Genomic DNA, 19255 nt, shown 5'->3' on the forward strand with positions numbered 1-19255 from the left:
CAGAGAAGTAGATGCTAAACAAGAGTGGTCCCAGGACCAAACCCTGAGGTACTCCACTTGTCACCTGTCTGGAGCTGGATTTGGAGTTGGCTACTTTTGCAGTCTGGGTTCTGTCAGTAAGCTAGTTGGCAACCCATCGAGTGACATAGGGATTTATGCCCGGCTTAGTAAGTTTATCTATGATTCCAGAGTGGGGGATAGTGTCAAAGACCTTGACAAGATCCAGATAGGCTGTGTGGACCTCCTTACCCTTGTCCACAGCTCTGGAGACTGATTTGAAGAATACAATCAGGTTCAGGAGAAAAGATCGGCCCTTCACGAACCCAAATTGGGTGGGGTCCAGTGTATGAAGGTTGCCCATGTCTTTGTTTATAAGTTCCATGATAATGCGCTCCATGCTTTTGCAGATCAAGCTCATCAGACTGATGGGACAGCAGTTCCTGGGGTCCAAGATGGATCCCCCTTTGTGGAGTGGGATACCTGTAGTTGTGAGCCACTCAGTGGGCACAAAGGCTGAGGTGAGGCTATGATTAAACATGACACTTAGATGAGGTGCCAGTTCATTTTGTAGTTCATGTAGTACACAGCCCGGGATGTCATCTGGTCCCATGGATGGTTTATTCTTAGCTTTGGAGATTGTGGTTTCTACCTGTGTGGCCGTGATTACCGGAATTTGGCAATCTTTTTGGTACTGAGATGGGCACTTTAGGGGGTCAGAGTTGGGTGAAGTTGGCACTAAATCGATCTGCCAGGATATTGGCAATATCCTTGGGATCAGTATATTTAATGCCATTCTGTTGTAGCTCAGAGCAGATCTGAGCATTGCCATTTAGATTCTTGACATAACGATAGAATGCCTTGTGGTTGCCTTTGGAATCTTTAGCAATTTTATTTTCGCAACTTACTTTAGAGGATTTTATGAAGGATCTCAGCTTCTTACTGATGCTGGTAAGGGAGTTTTTTGCATCCTGGAATTTTCCTCTTTTCTGCAACAGTTTCTTCCTTCTGTTGTATAGTTTGTTTATGGCAGAGGACCACAAGATTGGCTTCATTTTTTTGAAGGAGACCGTCTTGGTTCTATTTGGGATGGCACGATTCATGCATGAGTGGATGTGCTTGTACAGTGCCTTAGTGTAGGATTCAGCAGTCGAACTTTCAGCTCCCGTCTGCATGGGTGTCATGAAGTTTGTCACTTCTGACTTGAGTAGCATGAAGTTGGATATGGAGAAGCATATATATATATATATATATATATATATATATATATATATATATATATATACACTAAGCATATATACACTAAAGAAATCCTGAATATTTGTAGAAACAGTCAGAAAGTGTTAACATATGTTTTTTCTACAGGTTTTACAGGTAAAGAAATGTAGGTAGCAGCTGTATGAAGGGTATACTAATACACCGTGTACAGCTGTTCCACTGTCCAAACCCATATGCCTCCAAATGACAGCAGGATAGGTACATACACCATGCATTCTCCCCAATACATGTCCATTATGTATCACACTGTCATGGCTAGTGGTCACTGCTGCCAATAACTTTGGACACAGATAGGAATCCAGGAAAGTATGCCAGTAGCAGACTCACACAGCATCAGTGCAGGGTACCCCTTCTCTGTCAACTACGAAACCCTGACATGTACAAGCCCCCTCCAGTAATGTAGCCATTGTCCTCCCAGTCTGCCCCATATCATTTCTGGTTGACAGTCTAATGGGTATGTATGTGCTACAGAAGCTATGGGCCATATGTAGGTGTAAAGTGAGGGCAGACCTGTAAAGTATTGGGTAGTACTGTTGTGAAAAATGGAAACCTATATAGTTGTTAATGGACTTTTTTTCCTCTCCACCCAACCCTCATCTGCATCAATAATTATTATTCATATACTACGGGTATGTTGTTCTCAAAACCCTATTGTTGGGACATGTGTTCTATTATTGTTCACATATTTAATTGGTTGCATATTAATATACCTTGTTCAAATACTATTATTGGTGGCCTACTGCCATAAATGTAACTTGCATGCTGTTAAAATGCATACTGTTGTTTCATTTGTACATGTGTTCTGTTTGATATGCAACTGTTTCAAATCTGTTGGTTTGGGTTATTCAGAACACCCATGCATGCTGATATAACTAATTTTGAAATGATTTGTTCATGACTGACCAATATATCTTGGATAACCTCAACACTATAGCACGTTTGAGAAGGCAGATCCCGGCGGATCTACCTGTCCCGCCTCATCTGGCCATGGCACTGTGCCCCAGCACATCTGGGATGCAACCTGGAACTTTCTCATCTGCTGGTCCTGCACCACCTTCAGGTGGAACCACCTCAGAGACAGAGGCCATCTTCCCTTAGGCATGGAGAGGAGCCTGTACCTGCCGCAAGTTCTGTGATGTGGTGCATGGTGTCATCCGCTTTGAGTGGGATGAACGTATGGACGTCTGCACCAAATGGAGGGACACTTGACACACCTGGAGGGGCTGACTGCCCCTGTCGTCCAGCCCCCAATACAGCCACCTTCGGGGCCATGAAGGTGTAGTGCTGACTGCCCATGAATGGGGACCTCAGTCACACTGTATCCATTTAGGGAGTCATGGGCCTCTGATTCCCAACCACCGTCCCCATCCAAGGTGTTTACCCCCCTCATGTGTCATATACCACCCCTGTCTGCTGTCTTGTGTGTCTTGTCTGCCTGCAAATGCAACTTATCCTTCCCAACCTACCTCATCAAACATACCTGCAGCCCTTCCCCAACATCCCACTTTCACCTTAATAAAAAAAAAAGGGCATCTGTCCCACAAAAAAATCATTGCCCCATACACAGCTCTACATTTTGTCCCCATGTACAGTGAAATTAATCAATTTACTCAGAAATTATTCTACAAATCTCTGTCGCCAACACCCATACCTGTGGGGTGTGAGGCTGTAAATTTCAAATTCTACACATTATTCACAGCTGTTGCTAGAGAAGAAATGTAGAACTATGGTCCTTTCCTCCAGCCATCCTGCACATCCCTAGCTGGTTTTCCTAATGTTTTACCCCTGCTTGCCACCTGCACATCCCGAGCTGCTTTTCCTAATGTTTTACTCCCTGCTTGCCCCCATTTCACCACTTTCCTATCACCTTTTTTTCTTTTCTTTAATTAAAATTAGTGCAGGTGTAAACAGGATTAAGCACCGCTAAGTAAAGCTAAGGGGACTTAAGCATCTCTTAGCATCACTTAGCACTGGGCAAAACAATGCAAACCCACTTACAACTGCTTATAAGTGCTTTAATTACAGCCCTTGTTCTGCCCAGCAACAAAATAATCAGCCCTGCCAAGTCTCGAATCCAGGGAGCTGTACACTATAGTCAGAGCATTGCCCCATACATAGCTCTACATTTTTCCCCCATGTACAGTGAAATTAATACATTTACCCAGAAAGTATTCTACAAACCTCTGTCACCAACACCCCTCCCTGTGGGGTGTGAGGCTGTAAATTCCAAATTCTACACATTATTCACAGCTGTTGCTGGAGAAGAAATGTAGAGCTATGGTCCTTTCCTACAGCCACCCGGCACATCCCTAGCTGGTTTTCCTAATGTTTTACCCCCCTGCTTGCCTCCATTTCAAAACTTTCCTATCACCTTTTTTTCTTTTCTTTAATTAAAATTAGTGCAGGTGTAAACAGGATTAAGCACCGCTAAGTAAAGCTAAGGGGACTTAAGCATCTCTTAGCATCACTTAGCACTGTGCAAAACAATGCAAACCCACTTACAACTGCTTATAAGTGCTTTAATTACAGCCCTTGTTCTGCCCAGCAACAAAATAATCAGCCCTGCCAAGTCTCGAATCCAGGGAGCTGTACACTATAGTCAGAGCATTGCCCCATACATAGCTCTACATTTTTCCCCCATGTACAGTGAAATTAATACATTAACCCAGAAAGTATTCTACAAACCTCTGTCACCAACACCCCTCCCTGTGGGGTGTGAGGCTGTAAATTTCAAATTCTACACATTATTCACAGCTGCTGCTGGAGAAGAAATGTAGAGCTATGGTCCTTTCCTACAGCCACCCGGCACATCCCTAGCTGGTTTTCCTAATGTTTTACCCCCCTGCTTGCCTCCATTTCAAAACTTTCCTATCACCTTTTTTTCTTTTCTTTAATTAAAATTAGTGCAGGTGTAAACAGGAGTAAGCGCCGCTAAGTGAAGTTAAGAGGACTTAAGCATCTCTTAGCATCATTTAGCTTTGTGCAAAACTACGCAAACTCACTTAGAACTGCTTACAAGTGCTTTAATTACAGACCTTGTTCTGCCCAGCAACAAAATAATCAGCCCTGCCAAGTCTCGAATCCAGGACGCTGTACACTATAGTCAGAGCAACGTACCACTACACCATTTGAGCTGTGGGAATTTCTGATGCTTTTTCAAATATATCATGCAGTAGAGTAGGGAAAAACTCTGTGGAGTCAGTCAGGTCTTGTAAATATGCACATACACACACACACACACACACACATATATACATATATATATATATATATATATATATATATATATATATATATATATATATATATATATATATATATATATATATATATATATATGGAGATACACATATATATATATATATATATATATATATATATATATATATATATATATATATATATATATATATATATATATATAGATGTATATAACATGTAGTGCAGACATACCTCAGAACCATACCTCTCAAGCTTTTAGTGCAAGAAATTTGGACAAAGGCTGGGAAAATGGGGGGACAATGGGCCAAAAATAGGGACATATTTTAAATATCATTCTTATAAACTTAGAAAGTTGCTAGAGTAATAGGGTTTGTTGCAGCATAAATTTTCTGAAGGATATGAGGTCTGAAACTGAAATGTATGTCATTATTTACTGACAAATCCTCAGATCATCACAGTGATTTACCAGAAAAATACAAATAATTTGTGGAACAGAACAAAAATATGAGCCAAAAACCTGGACATTCTGCGACAATCCGGGCATGTGAGACATATGCTCAGAACTCCTTAGTGCAACAAATCTGGACCAAGCCTGACAAAGTGGGGGAACAAAAGCATGAAAATAGGGATATATCTGAAATACTTGAGTAGATAAGTTGAGAAAGTTGCTGCATTAACACCGTCTGTTCTAACATATATTGCCTGAAATATCACAAGTCTGGGACTCAATTGCTTCTCATTAGTTAGTGACTTCAATCTGCACATCATCCCACTGATCTGTCAGAAATACACAACCGTTATGGGGACCAGACCAAAGATATAAGCCAGATACCGGGACATTCTACGAATATCTAGGCATAACATAACATTAGGGAAACTACACTGAGCTACCAAGCATGTAACCAAGCACCATCCAAACTATAGTCAGACTGACACAACCCTATCCCAAATCAGCTATGGGGAATTACATATGCATTTGCAAATATATCAGGCACTACAGGGATGTAACAGTAATGAAAAATATTCACCGGTGTGAAAGTGCATACCCACAACCAGTTGCACCACAGTCTCAGTGACATACCAGTAAGCCAACTGAACACTAGAGTATGATGACTATGTGAACAAACATATCCTGTTTGCCACTCACACACACTACCCATACATATACTGCCCCAGGTCAAAGTGCAGTAGGAATCCTGAGGTGGTATGGGACATGTCTCAGTCTGTCCTTACAAACATATACAGCTGATAGACCACCAGAAACTGGAGCAGCATGCACAGTCAGACAGAAAAGGACCAATGACACTCGCATCTACTCCCCTCCCTACAGAACCCAACCAATATTTACACACTACACTGCTACACAATCCTGACAGTCTGTTAACAGTGGCCAGACATACACAGACCTCTCAACTGTACAGATTCCCACAGAATATCCGGGCTTTGGCCTCATATATATATGGCCTCTTCCTCATAACAGGTCTGGGATTCTGCTACATCACTGGAACGATATCAGGAATGAAGGCACTAAATAATGATAAACCATACCTATCAACCTCATGCATGACAGACGGATAAAGCCTGACATAATTGGGGGACAGAGGCCCAAAAATAAGAGCATATTTGGAAATATTGTTGTTATAATCAGAGAAAGTTGCTGGTGTTACAGGGTTTGTTGTAACATATCTTATCTGAAGGATATGAAGTCAGAAACACAAATGGATGTTAGCATTTACTGACTGGAATCCCCACAGTATCCTATTGATTTGCCAAGGACAAAAATTGTCTGAGGAGCAAACCAAACATAAGAGTCAAACCTCTGGCCATTCTGTGGATAGCACTACAGTTGAGAGTTATGTCATCCATATAACACTGTCAGACTTGAAATCACAGAGAAAATGCATGTCCAGACAAACCCTGTTAATCTAACATTATTCCAACTGTATTACAGCAATGCTTACATTCTGCCCCTAAGTCTGGAACCTTCTCCCCCATTTTGTTGGGCTGTCTTCACATGTCCTGTTGTAAGAGGTATTTCCACCTACCCTCTGTGATGCTGTAGCTCACTCTCCTCCACGATGTCCTTACAGGCAAGGAAAGGGGGCAATGCCCACATGAAGTACTCCAGTATAGGAGTGTGTTTCCATGCCTTTGGCTATTGGAATAACAACACGACTGTTCTCCATGCAATTAACAAGTGGGGAACACCAATTGGTGCACGGGCCATCACCTGCTCATGAGCATTACCTACAAAAGGCAAGCTGCTGCTTATGCAAAACAGGTCTATCCCTCTATATGTGTCAACAGAGAGAGAGAGAGAGAGAGAGAGAGAGAGAGAGAAAGGAAATACAAGAATACTTGGGGGAAAAAAGGTATGTCAAACAAGTAAGAATGTAATGGAATGTAATAGGGGATATGCAATAATGGGAAATAGGAATTTAAACAAATATTTCTAAACAAGACTTTCTGTACTGATATATTGATGAACAGCACCTATGGCCATAGCACCTGGCTCTGTCTGCAGTGACATAGATCACAGTTCAGGCCCCTGAGTCACCCCAGGAAAACACAGCTCACATATGACTACTGTCTTTGATGTCTGTTGAACAATACTGAATATGACACTGCTAGGCCAGCTACCGGGATGTCATAAATATCCATATGTTACTTGTGAATACAACTGATACACATGTTTCTCTTACAAATCTAAGAGACCTATACAGGATATGTGCATAGTAAACTACTGTTGCAGAAGTGTGTGTTGAACTGAATGTGATATACTGAGCTCATACCATTCATCTGTCCAGTGTTCTGCACACTGACCACATGTATGCCTCATATTTTTAGTCATTTACTCATAGAGTTGTGTTATAGGTTCATAGGCTGATATTAGGCTATCTGCCCTAGGGCATTTATAAGCTTAGCCAGAGTGTGTTTGGCTTTTGCCACCCTTTTAGATTATTTGACTGTGCCTCTGTATAGTAAGTCACAGAAGATAGCATTTCTAAGGTTAGTTTACTGTGCCTCTGTCTAGTAGGGATACAGAAGAGATCCCAGGGGTAAACCTACGATCACCCATCCATCCATCAAGATTTCTCTTGAAGAGGGTCATTGAGGGGCTCTGCCTAACATGGATTGGGATTTTGTTCCAGAGTGAGGGGAGCCTCTGGGATATGAATCTGTCCCTCCAGCATGTCCTATTTATTTCTGTGCTGAGGTTTAAGTCCCTGGAGCGTGTAGCTCTAAGGGATTTGGATTTCCTGAGGTGGAGCATGTCCATTAATTCTGGGTTGGACATGGCTTTACACGTCAGGCACAGATCGCCTCTGAGTAGGCGGTAAGCAACTGAGTAGAGCTGGAGTTTCTTTAGCCTAATTGTGTAGGGCATCTGTTTGAGTTCCTTGATCCTCTTGGTGAGGTACTTTTGGGGTCTTTCCAGTTGCTGCAGGTGTCAGGTAAGGTACATTCCAAATGGGGCATTGTATTCAATTATGGGCCTGATGAGCGATGAGTAGAGGGGCACAATGACCTCTCTTGATCTAGATGTGAACCCTTTCGTGATAAGGTGGGCTATATAGAAGGTCTTTCTAACCACTTTGGCAATGTGATTGTCAAAGGAGAGATTGCTATCTACTTGGGTCCCCAAATCCCTAATTACTTCTTCCGTACTTAATGGATTTCCACCTATGTGGTAATTTGTGGGCACTTTGTTTTTCCCAAAGGGGATGACTATGCACTTTTTGGCATTTAGCTTTAGGCCATGACTCTGGCACCAGTTATCCATCTCTGTCAGACCCTTTTGGAGGATGCTTGTGTCAGTTGTCGAGTCGATTATGGCACCCAGTTTGCAGTCATCTGTGAACTTGGTCAGCCATAGTCCTCCCATGTTAGCCTGTACCTCAGAGAAATATATACCGAACAAGAGAGGTCCCAGGACTGAGCCTTGTGGGATGCCACTTGTAACTGGTTTAGAGTCTGACATGGCACCTGCAATTCTGACCATGTGGGTTCCATCCCTGAGCCAGTTTGCAACCCTTCTTGTGACATAGGGGTTGCTATTTAAGCTGGTGAGCTTATTTATGATGCCCGAGTGGGGTATTGTGCCGAAGGCTTTTGCAAGGTCCAGGTAGGCTGTGTGGACTACCTTCCCTTCATCTATGGCCTTGGTGACCACCTCAAAGAAGTCGACCAGGTTTAAGAGACAAGATCTGCCTTTAACAAATCTGAACTGGGTAGGATCCAGTGTTTGGAGGTTCCCAATGTCTTTGTTTATGAGTTCCATGATGATACACTCCATAGCTTTGCAGACCAGGCTAGTCAGGCTTATAGGGCGATAGTTTCCGGGGTCCGTTGTGGCACCACCTTTGTGGAGTGGGACCACTGTTGCTGCACACCATTCTTTGGGTATATATCCTGTTGTAAGGCTGAGATTGAACAGTGACTTTATGTGAGGGTTCAGTTCTTCTTGGAGCTCATGTAAGACGCAACCCGGGACACTGTCCTGTCCCATTGATGCTGTGTTTTTTGCTTTGGAGAGGGCAGTTCTCACCTGTGCATCTGTGATGTCAGGGAGGCTACACCCTGTTGGGATAGACATTTGCTCTTTTGGGGGTGAAGGGGGGGGAGTTTGCACTGAACCTGTCTGCCAGGATGTTGGCAATGTCTGTGGGTTCAGTGTATTTTTTGTCATTTTGCACTAACTCAGAGCATATCTGGGAGTTGCCACCCAGGTTCCTGACATAACTAAAGAAGGCCTTGTGATTTTCTTTAACGTTTTGTGTGATTTTTCTTTCAAAACTGGCCTTAGATGATTTTATGAGGGATTGTAATTTCTTGCAAGTACTGATCAGAGATGCCTTCCCTTTTTGGGATTTTGCTCTATCATGTAGTAGCTTCTGGCAAATCATTGGAAATATGTGAAGACTGACATCAGAACATAATAGCATACATATGAATGTTGGACATCCTCCAGGGTATTTCTGTGAATGCAAAGCCTACTGTGCAATCAACTGACTGAAGTGTGTTACAGCAATATTAATAAGGTGTCACTAATTTTGGGCCATTGCCCCACATTTATGTGAGCCGTCATCCAGATGTCATGCTCTAACAGATTGAGACATATGACTGAGCAGCAAGTCTGTAAATACAGTGTTCCATACTGACATAGAACAGAAATGTATATCAGGTATTACCTGTGCACATGTATGCATGAGTAGGTGTAGCTGGAAGCCTCAAAACAACAGACATGAGATGCAAAACATCAGGTAAATAAGTTGTACAAAAAAACTAAATAAATAAAAGACTAGAGAGTCCCCTTGGGAGCCATTTCATGTCAGCACACAATTCAGATCCTGATTCTCTTAGGGGTTGTGTTCTGGAAAAATTGCAAGTTGGTATAGGTGAATGTGTGTCCTTAAAAAATAAACTTAAAAAAAGAAACCCTCTTGATTTTAAAGTATGGTACTTTGGAGCCTCAGGGTTTCAACAAGGAATGTAATTGGAAGTATGTGATTTAAATTGCATGTGTAATTGATTAATTGTCTTGTGCAATATGCTGTTTTTAAGTAAAGAGTTTTGTAGTGTTTTCATTCTTGGAAGGCTGTGCAAGACGAAGTGCTAAGTGTTTCATTAAAATTGCTTACTTCTTGGATCGGTGGTCTTCTAAAATTTTATTTTTTTAAATTGTATTTGTTGTTTTATGACCACTGATCCTGCAAATAATGTGTCACGTCCCTTTAAGGATGATACTATTGATGGCAGCCAAAGGACTATTCAGCAGTTTGTTTTACAGCTGAATGAGAGAGGCTCTAGAAATTTAGAAGCAGTTGATACTTCTAATGTGTCTGGTACCGGTAATTTGGCTACTCTTGAAGCGGCTATTCAGGATCTGGCTATGGCTACTACTTGGGACCATTTTATGGAGGAATGAGAACTTCATTTTGTGAACTTTTTTCAAACTTTGGGCTCTTCCATTGTGAGTACGTTATCAGCAGAGGTTGTAAATCTGAGGGAGAAGCTGGAAATGTGCTGCAGAAGGAGGCTAGTACACATATCAACATTCTTTGTCTTCAGCGTTCTGTACAACTGAATATTACCCCAAGAGGTCTGCGAGCATATAAAGCACCTACAACCCCCTTTGAGGAGGGGAATGCTGAGGATATGGTCTTTCCAAAGAGATGGGTACAGGCATCTCACCAGTGTTCTACTGAATGGGTACGCATCCTAATTGAGAGGGAGGAGTTACAGAAGCGAAGGCTTTTAGAAGAAATCAGAATGGTGAGTGTTGAACTTGATAAACATCTGTTAAATTGACTAGTGTGCTGGAAGAAATTAATGGCAGACTTTTAGACTTCGAAGAATTCCTAGTTGGAGCGTAAAAGCTACAACATTAATAGAGACATTAAGGATTACAGTCCTGATAAAGTGTTTCTTTGGAAAATAAAAAATAATAGCTGAAGTAACAATGGTAGCAATGATGTTAGGTGGGGTAAAAATGTTTCTGCTCCTTCCTCGGTTTCTTTTGCTGCTTTTGAGGAGGTAGATATGATTAATGGAGCTGAGGGGAATGTGGTTTCCAGCCTTGCCCAAAGCACAAAATTCAAAAGATATGCAGAACCACTTTCAGAATTTCAGTTCAGCCAGAACAGACTTTAACAACAGATAACCGGGCAGCAATGAATGGGGCCAGCAAAAGAACTATAAGAAGGGACAGCATAACAAGAAAAAACACTGGTATTAATGTATTTTGTGATAATTTACTTGTCAAATCTGTCCAAACGTGAAATTTCTGATGTGGTTATGTCTGTGTTATGTCTTGGCCTTAAATTTATACCAGCTGCTTTACCAAGAATACATGTACTTAAAGTGAAATATTTTCTATCAGTAGAAAATTGCATTTGATGTATTACTTTAAACAAAAGTGAGGGGTTATGCCTACTGACTTATGAAAGTGGTGATGATTTTTTTTCACTCATGCTTGCCATCTCAGGAAGATTTGTTTGAGTGACTTTAATGTTTATTGCCAACTGAACACTGATGCGATCTCTGTTAAAAGCTCTTTTATTCCACCTTTTCCAAACAGTACTTTGCAAGGATATTTTGCTACACTTGATTTTGAGGTTGAACAAATGTACTGGTCTTGCATAGAGAATAAGTCTAATATATGTTTTAACTTAACTAAGCAGCAGTGGACAGCTCTATTGGAATTTGGTAATGACAGACGATGGTTGGTTAAACCATCTGATAAGGGCAACCAGATAGTAATCATGCATTTTGCACAATATTTAGAGATGTGTTATATGTGGAAATTTATAGAAAATGTGATGTTTCTGACTACTTTGAAGCTATTAAGGAGTACCAACTGTTGTTAAACAAAGGTCTTGGGTTGGGGTATTTTACCTCCTAAGAATGAGGAAAAGATGTTTGGAGTGGAAAACTGTTCTACGGTGTTTGTTTACTGTTTACCTAAGACACACAAAGGTCTAACTAGCTTAGTGGTTGACCTACAGTGTCTGCACAGAGGTACTTTTTTAAAAACATAAGTGTGCTGCTACATGAACATCTTAAGAAATATGTAATGAGTGCAGCCTGTTATATTAGGGATAGCCAGGATTTTTTGAACAAAATAAAAGGGAAAGTTTGGAATATGAACATGCTTTGGCTCTGCCTGGATGTTTATACTAGCCTCAAGCATGAAACCAGGATTCAGGCCTTATTCCATTTCCTGGGGGACTCTCCCATGTCTCATTTTTTGATAGATTTAGTTCCGTTTTGTTTAAAAAATATTTTTGTTTAATGGAGACTTTTTCAGCAATTACAGGGCACTGTTATGGGGGTGGTTTTGCCCCCATGTATGCTAATTTAGTTATGGCTAAACTTGAAGATTTTGTTTATAGACATGATTTTTTTAGCTCAAAAGCTATTTTATATTTAGATTTTCTTATTTTTTTATGTCAAGGAAGCCAGACAGAAGCCTTTGAGTTTGTCAATGACTTACAATCTAATACTATGGGCTTAAGCTTTGATGGTATACAACTTGGCCCACAAGTGAATTTTTTTTGGATATTGGCTTAGATGGATTTACAACTAGTCTTCATAGAAAATTTGAACATAGAAATGTATTTTTATGTGGGAGTAGTTGTCACCCAAAAGATTTGGTCAAGGTACTGCCTTATAATGAATTCATAGGCTTTGTAGCCTTGATATCAGCTTTGACGGAGCGATAGCAGAAGCTGAAGATATGTTTATTAAAAAGAGGTTATGATGTTCAGTTGGTTAGGGAAGCTAAACAAAAAATCATGGACATGAGGTATTCTTCTAACCCCCAAGGATACTCGCATTATGCCCATGTTAGTGGGAAATCTAAAGTTGGTACATGTGGAAATAAATCCACCAATACAGTTGGAAATAATGAGGACCAGAAGAAAGTTTTCTTGATGACAACCTATAATGTTATAACTGAGCAAATAGTTAAAGCACACAGTTTGTGGCCCACGCTTCTAAGGGATAACATTTTGAACTCTTATTACCTGACTTTGTGAGGATTGCATATAAAAGAGCTAGGAATATGGTAGATATTTTGGTACATAACCAATTGTGTTTACCAGATGTTATTGTTGGTCAGAATTTAAGCACAAATAAGGGCACTGTTCCATGTGATGGCTGTTCCCATCTGTCATTATGTAGTGAGTTATTTTCCCTATATTAATGTTGTTAGATTTACAGCTAGGTATGAATACAGTTGTGATACTGAGGGGCTAGTGAATGTGCTGAGATGTGGATGCAATAAGTTCTACATAAGGGAAACTTATAGGAGTTTTAGGGTCCAGTTACAGGAACATATTAGGGACATAAAAAAATTAGAGAGTCCCCTTGGGCATTTCATGACAGCACACAAGTCTAATTTTGATTCTCTTGGGGGTTGTGTTTGGAAAAACTGCAAGCTGATACAGGTGAATGTGTGCCCTTAAACTTTAAAGTATGGTACTTTGGAGCCTCAGGGACTCCATAAAGAATGCAATTGGAAGTATGTGATTTAAATTGTATGCTCAATTGATTAATTGTCTTGTGCAATATGCGGTATTTAAGTAGAGTGTTTTGTAGTGTTTTTATTCTTGGAAGGCTGTGCAAGCTGAGGCACTAAGTGTTTCATTAAAATTGTTTACTACTTGGATCGGTGGTCTTGGTGGTATTTTAAAATAAGCTGTACATGTACACGTGTGTGATCTTGGTTTCAGTGCATCCAACAGACATAAATGTCTACAGCTACTTGGTGTTCCATTCCCTGACACACAAATAGGTACTAGAATAAGCATGATTATCAGGTTAAAATTGGAGAGTGTCCAACTGTGTTATAACCTCATGTCCATGCTTACTACAAACGGATATGAGCGCTTACATAGCTGTATGAACTCAGGAATACCTGATTCATAAAACCAGCCTCCACCAAGGTAGAGTAATCCCTTTTGGTGGACACCAGCAATACAGAAACTACATGATAGGTCGCTATATTGTCTGTACAGGGCCAAGTAGGACAAGGCACCAACCTGGAAGCAAGTCCACCTTTGTCTGAACAAGCATATAAGGACATAGGTGAATCACTGTAAGGCTTAACTATGAGTACCAATTGGATACATCCATCAAGGCCAATCACAAGGCTGTCTTCACATTTGTCTTCAATCTCCGAGACCACAACCCAACCCACCCTGTACTGGTGGGCAATCACACCACATACACACATGCCATAGCTATAGCTAACCCGCTGTAGACAGGTTAAGTGAAAATATCATCCTCCTCCATCCCCACATCAGTATAGGTGGATATGCACAGCACCTGCACATCTCCCCTCATCAGGGAGCAGGTCCATAATGCCTACTCAAAGGCAACAAAATTTAGTCTCCACAGAACCTGATAACATCCCTGTCTGCATACTACATGAACTCGGGCATGTGCTCCCAGCTCCATTACACACTAGTGAAACAAAGCCTGAGAACCATCGACATCCCATCTGCATGGAAGACGGCCACTGTCATCCCTCTACACAAGTGAATGATGAATGGAGAATTATGCAATTTACTGAATGACCTCATCCACAGGGTAAATGATGTGGGTCAGTACACATGAACATATGAGCAGGTCGGGCACTGTGTGACTGACCTCATCCACCATGCCCGGCGAAGGGCTGCTGCTATGGCCAGGGACCGCACAGCCACATGTGGGGGTCCTGCTAGCAGGCCCCACTTACACCTATGGAGGAGCTCCTTGCCAACCTTGGGGCACCCACCACACAACAGCAGCAAAGTGAAGACACCCACATTGTGGAGGTGGGTGGTACCCAGACAACAGGCGAGGAACATGCAGGTAAGGTCCCTGTGGACACCCACATTGTGGAGGTGGGTGGCACCCAGACAACAGGCGAGGAGCGTGCAGGTAAGGTCCCAGTGGACATCAATCTACTACTGTAGCAGCCATAGAGTATCTAGATGAATATTTAAGATTAAAATGCAGTTGTGGGTGAGGTTTTGTAATGCACAGAAGTGCACATCTATGGTGAAAGACAGCAAATTGTGTAGCTTCAGAGCTTGTACTGTACATGTGCAGAAAAGTAGCATTCATCTGTACCAATGCCACATGTGAGTCTGCTGACAATACTTCTCTCCCACAACTACATGGGTCCCTCTGGTCTAGATGTGGGACATCAGACTGAAGCCGGCGAGTATGGAATTGTCCTGTTGTGGCTCACCAATACCCCAGGCATGTTAAGAGCATGCATTTGTTTTCATACACACAACTGTCACTCTTTTTTTTTCCATATTGAAATATGTGCATGTTCACTTGAAGTGAGGTTAACTGCATTGCATCACAGTGGTCATCACAGGGCCTATTTGCAGGAGATGTAACATATCTGTAGTATAACCTCACAACTTGTCTGTGCAAGAAATCTGGACAAAGACTGACAAACTGGGGGGACAAAGGCCCAAAACTAGGGACATATTTTAAATATTACACAGTGGACAGAAAAGGTGTACACACTCCTGTTAAAATGCCAGGATTTTGTGATGTACAAAAATGAGACCACAATAAATCATCTCAACTCTTCCCACCTTTAATGTGACATATAACCTGTACAATTCAATTGAAAAACAAACAAATCTGTTAGGGGGACAAATATGAGAAAAAAAACGTATAAAAAGCTGGAGGCATAAGTGTGCACAGCCTTAAACTGATACTTTGTTGAAGCACCTTTTGATTTAATTACAACATTCAGTCTTCTTAGGTATACCCCTGCCATCAATTAAAGAGACTCTGATTGACAACAAATAATGGTCAGCTACTAGGATTTCCCTAACATTTACTCAGTTGCCTGCTCCATAGTTCACCAGAGTTCTGCAAAGCATCAAAAGAATCAAAGTCTACCAGGGATTTCCCTAACATTTACTCAGTTGCCTGCTCCAGCAAAAGCCATAGTTCACAGAGAGCTTGCAAAGCATCAAAGTGAATGGTCAGCTACTAGGATTTCCCTAACATTTACTCAGTTGCCTGCTCCAGCAAAAGCCATAGTTCACAGAGAGCTTGCAAAGCATCAAAGTGATCTCACTGAAAGGTATCAGACAGGAGAAGGGTACAAGAACATTTCCACAGCATTGCATATACCGTGGAACACAGTGAAAACAGTCATCGAAATGGGGAGAAAATATGGGACAACAGTGATGTCACAAAAAACTGGATGTCCCTCCAAATCTGATGAAAAGACAAAACAAAAACTGGTCAGGGAGGCTGCCAGGGGACCTACAGCAGCACTGCAGGAGTTGCAGAAATCTCTGGCAAGTACTGGTTGTGTACTACCTGTGACAACTATCTCTCGTATTCTCCATATGTCTGACCTATGAGTTCAAGTTAGAAGATGGAGGCCTTTTCTTACACAGAACAACATCCGGGCCTGGCTAAAATGTGAAAAATAATATATCAAATCCCCCAAAAGCATGCAGGAAACTGTTGTGGTCTAATGAGACCAAGGTTGACCTTTGGCTACAATTCTAAAAGGTATGTTTGGTGCAAAAACAGCAATTTACAAAACCAAAAGAACACCATCCCCATGGTGAAGCATGGCGGTGGCAGTGTCCTGCTTTGGGGTTGCTGTTCATAAGCTGGAACTAGGACTTTAGTCAAGGTGAAGGTAACTATGAACAGTTCCAAATACCAGTCACTTTTGGCCCAAAACCTTACGGTATCTGCTAGAAAGCTGAAGATGAAGAGAGACTTTCACCAGTCAACACGACAATGACCCGAAGCATACATCCAAATCAACAACAAAAGTGAAGCCAGTCAAAGTTTTGGAATGGCTCAGCCGGAGCCCAGACCTAAATCCAATAGAAAATCTGTGGGGTGACTGAAGAGGGCTATGGACAAGAGATGCCCTGGCAATCTGACAGAGTTGGTGGGCTTTAGCAAGGAAGAGTGGGCAAATATTGTCAAGTCAAGATGTGCCATGCTGATAAGACTCCTTCCCTAGAAGACTGAATGCTGTAATTGAATCAAAAGGTAATTCAACAAAGTAGTAGTTTAAGGGTGTGCACACTTGGGCAACCAGCCTATTGTAGGTATTTCATTTTCTATATTTTACCTCTAACAGATTTGTTTGTTTATCAATTTGACTGCACAGCTTATAGGTCACATTAAAGATGGGGAAAGGTTTTGAAATGATTTGTTGTGGTCTCATTTTATATATCACTAAAATCTGGCATGTTAACAGGGGTGTGTACACATATCCCTGTAAGGTTAGAAAGCTGTTAGAGTAACCGGATGTGTTTTAATAGCACTGGAGTCTAACTGCCATGAGTCTGTCATTTAATTCTGATGATTTCCTTAACTGCCTTCTGAAGCCTCTCTCACCAAAATTTCCGCACCATTTCTAGCCTGCCCTCCACCTGAGTAGTAGACTCTGGATCCCAAGCCAAGTGGCTTTGCTGCACTGCCCTTCTATCTCGTCTCATGGATACATAGGATGTCCAGCCTCCTCCATATCATCATGTCATCCACTTCCAAGCTGTGTCCTTTCAGTGAGCCTACATTAAGCATAGAAATTCTCAGTACATGTTTGGCAGGCTGGTTGGAAGTCCAGCTTTTGCCTCAACAATGCTATCCCAGGTAACTCAGGCTGGTCAACTAGGCACCGGCCAGCCAATAGCTTATTGACCTGGGGCTGCTGGGCTTTATGGTGGACACACTGACCAATAGGGGAACATATACCCCTCCCACCATTAGCATGGGTCTCTGGCATAGGTCAGAGTAGGCTGGGTCTTCAACCCACTTATCACAGGCAACTACCCATACCCATTTTTGGTGACATTCGTCAACATGACCAAATCACCTAGTGCCATACTTTCGTCAACATGACCAAATCACCTAGTGCCATACTTTACACCGTCAAGTGGCAGTATTCATAATCTCAGCCTATGCCCCACAGCAGGGTTGTGATAGTAAGGAAAAGAGTGCATTCAGACAGCAGTTGCAGGACCTACTAGATAAAGCATGACAACATTAATTGGTGACTTGAATGCACATATTGGGACAAATGGAACAGGATATGAGGACTGCCTGGGTCCACATGGGTGGGGCAACAGGAATAAAGGAGAAGCCATTCTAGTCTTGTCTGGCAAATGGCTTGATAGTAAACAACACATGGGTCAGAGAGACGGTCACAAAATCACATGCAAGAGTAGTCAACATGCAACTTGGGTAGACTTCCTCCTAGTAAGGAAAAGGCACTGGGGCAGAATCCATGATTGTAAAGTCACCCCCAGTGAAACAATTGGCCCATAGCATAAACCACTAGTTGCCACAAGCAGTGGTCAGAGAAGGCTATAAGGTCAGCAGAGACCAGGCTGAAGACCTGGAAGTTGACTGGAGAGAAAGTACAACAGTTCAAGGCATTACTCAGGGCTAGCGCCCCAAGAAGAGGAGGAAATAGGTGGAGCTGAAGAATGGCAGTGCCTAAAAACAGCATGTGTTAGGATTACAGAAAAGATAGATGGCCAAGCCAGGTATGGAAATAAGGTTCATAAGGAAAGCTGGTGGTGGAATGCGGAAGTCATCAAAAGAAAAATGAGTGCAGGAAGAAGTGGGAGACAGAAAAGACTGACTAGGCTAGGAAGGACTTCTGGTTGGCTAACAAAGAAGCTAAGAAGTTGCAATGGCAAAGAATAGGGCACTGTACCAACTTCTGGAAAGTGACTCGGTAAGGGGCACAAAGAAACACTATCAGGTAGGAAGGCAAAGATAGAAAGATAAAGAAGATAGTCAAGCACCCTTCATAAGAGATGCCAATAACAACTTGCCAAATCAGCCCAGAGGACATCAAAGATGGATGGAAGGAGCATTTCCAGCAGCTCCCACAGAAGCTGTACTGCCCCAGAAACAGCCTACAATGAGAGAAGAGGAGCCCACCCTAGAAGAAGTAAGGACAGCACTACGAAAGTTGAAGTCAGGGAAAGCAGAAGGCTCAGATGAGGTCACAACAGATATAATAAAGATGTTGGGTGAGATGGGGGAGAAATGGATCCTGTGAGTACTAATAGCAGTGTGGAGAGGTCACAGCAGATATAATAAAGATGCTGGGTGAGATTGGGGAGAAATGGATCCTGCGAGTACTAATAGCAGTGTGGAGAGAAAGGTGTATCTCACATGACTGGAGAATAATCGTGCCAGTGTACAAGAACAAAGGGGATATCTGCAACTGTGGGCAGTACAGAGGCATCAA

The sequence above is a fragment of the Protopterus annectens genome, chromosome 6.part1 (assembly GCF_019279795.1).
Source record: "Protopterus annectens isolate FY-2018-M chromosome 6.part1, PAN1.0, whole genome shotgun sequence".
In the NCBI taxonomy this organism is placed as follows: Eukaryota; Metazoa; Chordata; order Ceratodontiformes; family Protopteridae; genus Protopterus; species Protopterus annectens.